This window comes from Octodon degus, unplaced genomic scaffold, assembly GCF_000260255.1.
Source record: "Octodon degus isolate 3935 unplaced genomic scaffold, OctDeg1.0 scaffold00308, whole genome shotgun sequence".
Taxonomy (NCBI): domain Eukaryota; kingdom Metazoa; phylum Chordata; class Mammalia; order Rodentia; family Octodontidae; genus Octodon; species Octodon degus.
The window spans coordinates 807,283-813,336 of record NW_004524884.1 but is presented as its reverse complement, the minus strand read 5'-3'; positions in this window follow the sequence as shown (position 1 = coordinate 813,336).

Sequence of the window (6,054 nt, the reverse complement as noted above, 5' to 3'; positions counted from 1 at the left end):
TTCTAATAAGAGCTTTTTGGATTAAATCAGTTAAGACTACTATTTAAACATATTTTCCTTCCACTTTTCTTGTCATCATTGATATAATTTAAGCAATGTTATTTTAATTGCATCATATGACTACTTATGGCTCTAAGAGAGAAGATATGGAAAACTCTGAATATAGGGTTATACTTTATTTCCATAATGAGTAAACAACTCTTTAAATGCTGGTAACTACAGACATTTCCTAATCTTGCTAATCAGGACATTCTAGGTCAATAAGAGAGGAGAACGGAGGGAAGATGATGAAATCACAAGCATGTATTCTTTTGGTTTCCAGTTATCATAAGAGAGAACCAAGAATGGTATAAGCTTAAAATGCAGTTGTATTATGTAAATAAGAGGATAAAGGGGAATTATTATTTGTGACATATTTATGAATTTATAAACTGCCTCATTTATGCCATGTGAGCTAGTCATTGGCTTATTTTATTTGTGAATTCACTTAAAACATACTTCTTTAGCACTACTAAGTGCTAGGCAACATAATAGACACTGGAAATATGGTGTTTAATAAAACAGATCTGGTCTCTGTTTCAAGATTTCAAAGGAACAATTAATGCTTAATTTTTGAACAATCTTGCATGTTTGTATTCATTAATCTGAACAACTACATTGCACATAGCAACACACAGGAGAACAAACGTTATGATGTGTCCAACTTGTTTTGAAATTCTTTATCGATTTTACTGTTCTTTAAAAAGTCTATATTCTCTTTAAAATGAAAAGATAACATAATTTTAAGTGGGGAAAAACTGAAATCTTTTGCTCTCAGATCTGGTACAAGACAAGGATGTCCTCTATTACCATTCCTATTCAATATAGTTCTGCAATCATTACCTAGAGTCATGAGACAAGACAGAGAAATAAAAAGAATAAGAATAGGTAAAGAAGAAACTAAATTAGCCTTATTTGCAGATGACATGATACTTTACTTGGAAGACTCAAAAATTCCACTAACAAGCTACCAGAATTAATACACAAATTCAGTAGCATAGCAGGATATAAAGTCAATACCCAAAAGTCAATAGCATTCCTCTACACAGACAACAAACACGCTGAGAGGGAAATTATAGAAACAATACCTTTTACAATAGCACCGAGGAAAATGAAATACCTTGGAATTAATCTAACTAAAGAAATCAAAGATCTTTTCAAGGAAAATTAGAGTACTCTGAAAAAGATATCCTAGAGGATTTCAGAAAATGGAAAGATATTCCATGCTCCTGGATAGGAAGAACCAACATTGTGAAGATGGCCATACTCCCAAAATTGCTGTACACATTTAATGCAATCCCTATCAGACTACCACTGACATACCTCACAGACATAGAGAAATCATTCCTAAAATTTATCTGGAACCAGAAAAGACCTGGAATAGCAAAGGCAATCCTGGCCAACAAAGACAAGGCAAAAGGCATTACAATTCCTGACTTGAAATTATACTACAAAGCTATTGTGATAGAATTAGAATGGTATTGTCAAAAATAGACCTGAGGATCAATGGAGTAGAGTAGAAGATGCAGAAGCAACTACAAACACACTTAGCCACCTTGTCTTCAACAAAGGGATCAAACATGCTCACTGGAAGAAAGATAGCCTCTTTAACAAATGGAGCTGGAAAAACTGGCTCTCTACATGCTGAAAACAGAAACTTTACCCCGGTCTATCACCATGCACTAAGCTAAAGTCAAAATGGATTAAAGATCTAAACGTTAAAACAGAAACACTAAATCTCCTGGAAGAGAAAGTAGGAGGAACTCTTGAAGATATAAGGGTAGGTAAACAGTTCATGAATAAAAATCAAGTGCACGGGTAATCCTTGAAAGAATTATTAAATGGAACTTACTTTTACTGAGAAGATTTTGCACATCAAAAGAAATTAACAACAGAGTGAAATGACAATCCACAAATTGGGAAAAAATCTTAGCTATTAAGCACTCAGACAAAAGGTCTTCTATCTAGAATTTATAAAGAACTAAAAATATTAGGACTCTAAAATTAGAAGACCAAATCAGAAAATGGGCAGCCAAGATGAACATACATGTCTCAGAAGAAATTCTAACAGCTAGTAAATACAAGACAAAATGCTCCACATCACTAGCCATCTTTGGGCCAAGGAGATGGCTCAGTAGACTAAGCACTTACCTGGCAAGCCCAAAGGCCTGAGTTCAATCCCCAGTTCTACCAAAAAATAAAAATAAAAAATAAATCACTAGCCATATGTGAAATGCAATTTAAAGCAATGCTGAGATACCATCTAACCCCCGAAATAATGGCTATCATAAAGAAATAAACGAACAACAAAGTTGGAGAGGCTGTGGGGAAAAAGGAACCCTCCTCCACCACTGGTGGGAATGTAGACTGGTGCAACCGTTATGGTAATCAGTGTGGAGACTCCTTAAAAACTAGGACTGGAAATCCAATTCAATCCAACTATCCCCCTAGTGGGAATGTACCCAGCAGAAATGAAAGCATCATATCATAGTGATATATGTGCACCTATGTTTTGCAGCAGCACAACTTGTGTTAGCCAAATCTTGGAAGCAACCAAAATACCCACCACCTGAGGAATGGATGAAAAGGTTGTGGTGTTTTTATACAATGGAGTATTACTCAGTTATAAAGAATGATAAATTCAAAGCCTTCATATATAAGTTTATGCCACTTGAAGATACACTCGTAAGTGAAATAAACCAGACACGTGTAAATATCTCATAATGGCCCTAGTGAAAGAACTCAAAAGAAGAAGTAAACATTCAAAGGTATAACACAACTAAATGGAAAGCAAGAACTGAAGGATTAAGCAATGAAGACAGGGCAAGGAGAAAATCTAGGAAACATGGCAGGGACAAAACCATACATTTATATACACAAGATGGTTAAGGCAATGATTCTGAGAATCTTCATCAGGTTTTTGAAACTAGAAGTTAATTGGTAGGATTCTCATCCTTACTAACTGTATGTGCTGATACCGGTGAACTAAGAAACTACACTGAAGATAACGATGTGTAATACTAGGGGCATGCTTGGAAGGCCTGTCATTCTGGTCTTCTAAAATTGTACTGCTTCTTTTTTTTGTACTGCTTCTAATGTCATATCAATTACTGCTATATTCTCTCTCAAGTAAATGTATTTTAAGAAAAAAGAGGAAAAGATAATAAATGAAACAAGAAACAAGACAAAAATGCCATAGGACTGTCCTGCTACAATGTTGTATATTGTTAGATTTCTAAATTTCTGTATACAAATTTGTGATTGTTTATTTCTGTTGCTTTACTATTATTTTATATTTTTTGTTTTTTTTTTCACATTTTGTAGGGATTTAAAGTTTAGCATATCAATGATTGATGACAAATACTTCTTAGATGTTATGTCTAAGGTGTTTGATATTCAGACAGATAGTGATATTAAGCTCAACTGCCTATGTTTTATGGTAATAACATCATTAAGCTTCTCTTCTGGAAGATTAACACATTAAATTTTCAGACTAAAAAATAAGAGAAAAAGAAGGGCTACAAGGATAGCCAACATTTTGACCCTAGCCCTTCAGGGTCTGTGAGGACATAAGAGAACCTGTACTGTAATATCCAGTAACTCAGTGGTGTCCCAAATTTTCTGATCAAGGAGAATATGGGGCCACAGAGGACAGTGATCGACAATGTACAGTGTGCCTAAGGAGAGTCACATGGAGAAAAAACATTCTCTCTGGCTTTCACAGAGAGCACATTGGCCAAGCAATGGCCGTGACTCATCCACATGGCTGACACTGACAAATGTTCTACAATCTGAGGTACAGGATCTCAGGATAAATCCTGAGGGGATTTGAATGACCTTGTCAGATACAAAGGTTATATTTCTTGTTATATAGGTCTTGCTTTATGTTAGTCTTAACCATCCAGCAGAAAAGTATAAAAACGAGGTATAAAAAGTAAAGCCATGCTTATATGCTGAGCTGTAAAAGGCTCAAGGCAATAACTTCTGACATTGCCAGTCCAGTGAACAACCCAGTACTGTTATGGACTGCTGGACTATATTGGATTGCTTTGCTGAATTCACACACATATAATATTTGAATGGCAATGGAATGCCCATCTCTGACAAAAGTAAACAAAAAGGGGGATATAGATGAGGGACAATTTTGAAGTGAAAAAAATATATATCTGTATATACAAAGTAGGATAGATTTATAGTTACTTTCTCTTAGTTCAATGAGAAGAAAGATTTTTACTAATAGTATTTAGACAAGATATCATATCTGCCTCTTGTACTATGAACAACTACTATAAAGACAACAATATGCAAGGTATTATTGTAACTGTCTTAGTAACCTGTTTTAAAAGTGTCTCAATTCTATTTCTTTCTAAATAAAATTAATTTTAAAAGAAAAAAATGATAAATACAAGGACTATTATAATTAGTTGAAGCAGTCTCAACAAACCCATAAACTATTAATAAAGATAAACCAAACATATGGCACGTGCCATGAAAGCAATAGATCAGAGTAAGAAAGTGCAACATGCTGCCAAGGTAGAGAGACTACAATCTTAAATAGGAGGATCTAGGAAGACCTCTGAATACCAAAATTTGAAGAGACATAAATTGTAACTTATAAACCATGCAAAATTTTGAGAGCTGTCTATGAAGGGAGGTTATCTACAAAGACCCCGAGATAGGTATGGTATTGATGTGTTTGGGAAAAAATCAAAGATGCCGTGGTGACTGGAGTGGAATGAATGAGGCGGTAGAGTAGAAGAAGTCAGACAGGGATTCAGTGGCCAGATTGTATGGGAAAGAGCAGGCCATTTCTAAGTCTTGCAATTTTATTCTTTTAATGTATGGTGATATTAGAGGATTCAGAGTAAAGAAATTGATTTATATAACTTATTTAAAGGGTGCTTTACTTTTCTGCATTAAGAGAGCAAAATTAAAGCTATAGAAATAAGAGGCTTTTGTAAACCTCCAAGTGTAAAGCTGAGTGGTTTGCATCGCATTAGTAGCAGTGCAATTGGTGAGATGACAACAGATGAGTAACAGACTTAAAGCACTAATAGAACTTCTTGTTCGTTTTATATTTTTGAGTGTATACAAAGGAAGTGTCATGTGTTGACTAAGATCCAACAAAATTTTATTCCTATTTTTGATTGAGGTGCTAAGCTGGTATTTGAACAAATGCAGAAAATTACCTACAATATTTAAATGGTAATGGAATACAAATCTCTAACAAAACTAAACAAAAAAGGTGATACAAAGGAAGGACCATTTTGTATTTCTATATACAAAATAATTAGGATAGATATACAACTACTTTCTCTTAATTCAATGAGAAGAAAGATTTGTACCAATAGTATTTCACAGGATATCATGTCTGCATCTTATACTTTGAATAACCACTAAAAAGATAACAATATGCAATGTATTAATTATTGAAACTATCCTATTAATTGGTTTTGAAACTGTCTTATTGATATCTGTTTCTCAATAAAATTAATAAAAAAGAGGAAAAAATGCAGAAAATTATAATTTAAATCATGAAAGGCGGGACCTCCAGACCAAACCTAGGCATCATTAAATAGGTCTTTCATAATCTTACAGATAAAATGCAGATACACAATTGAGACACTTGAACAATTGAATAGATCACTTCCTGGAATATAATTGATCCTATATGGCTGTGATCAAAGGAGTAATAACACTATTGGGGGAGATTTCTAGTAGCATGAACTAAGACATTGCCTTGTCATGATTGACGGTGTTAGGAATGACTTGAATGCAATTATTGATAAATTGACAGGTAGAAATATTGATAGATTTGTATGAATGAGATAATTGACACTATATTACATTAATAATCTGTACATTTGTATTTTGTTGATAATTTTTCTTTTTCATATTTTTAAACATGATTTTTGTATTACACATTGCTGTTCTTAATATAGTTACTTAGATACCAGATATCAGCATACAGTTAGTCAAGATGAAATTCTACACATCAACTGCTATTTTCAAAAA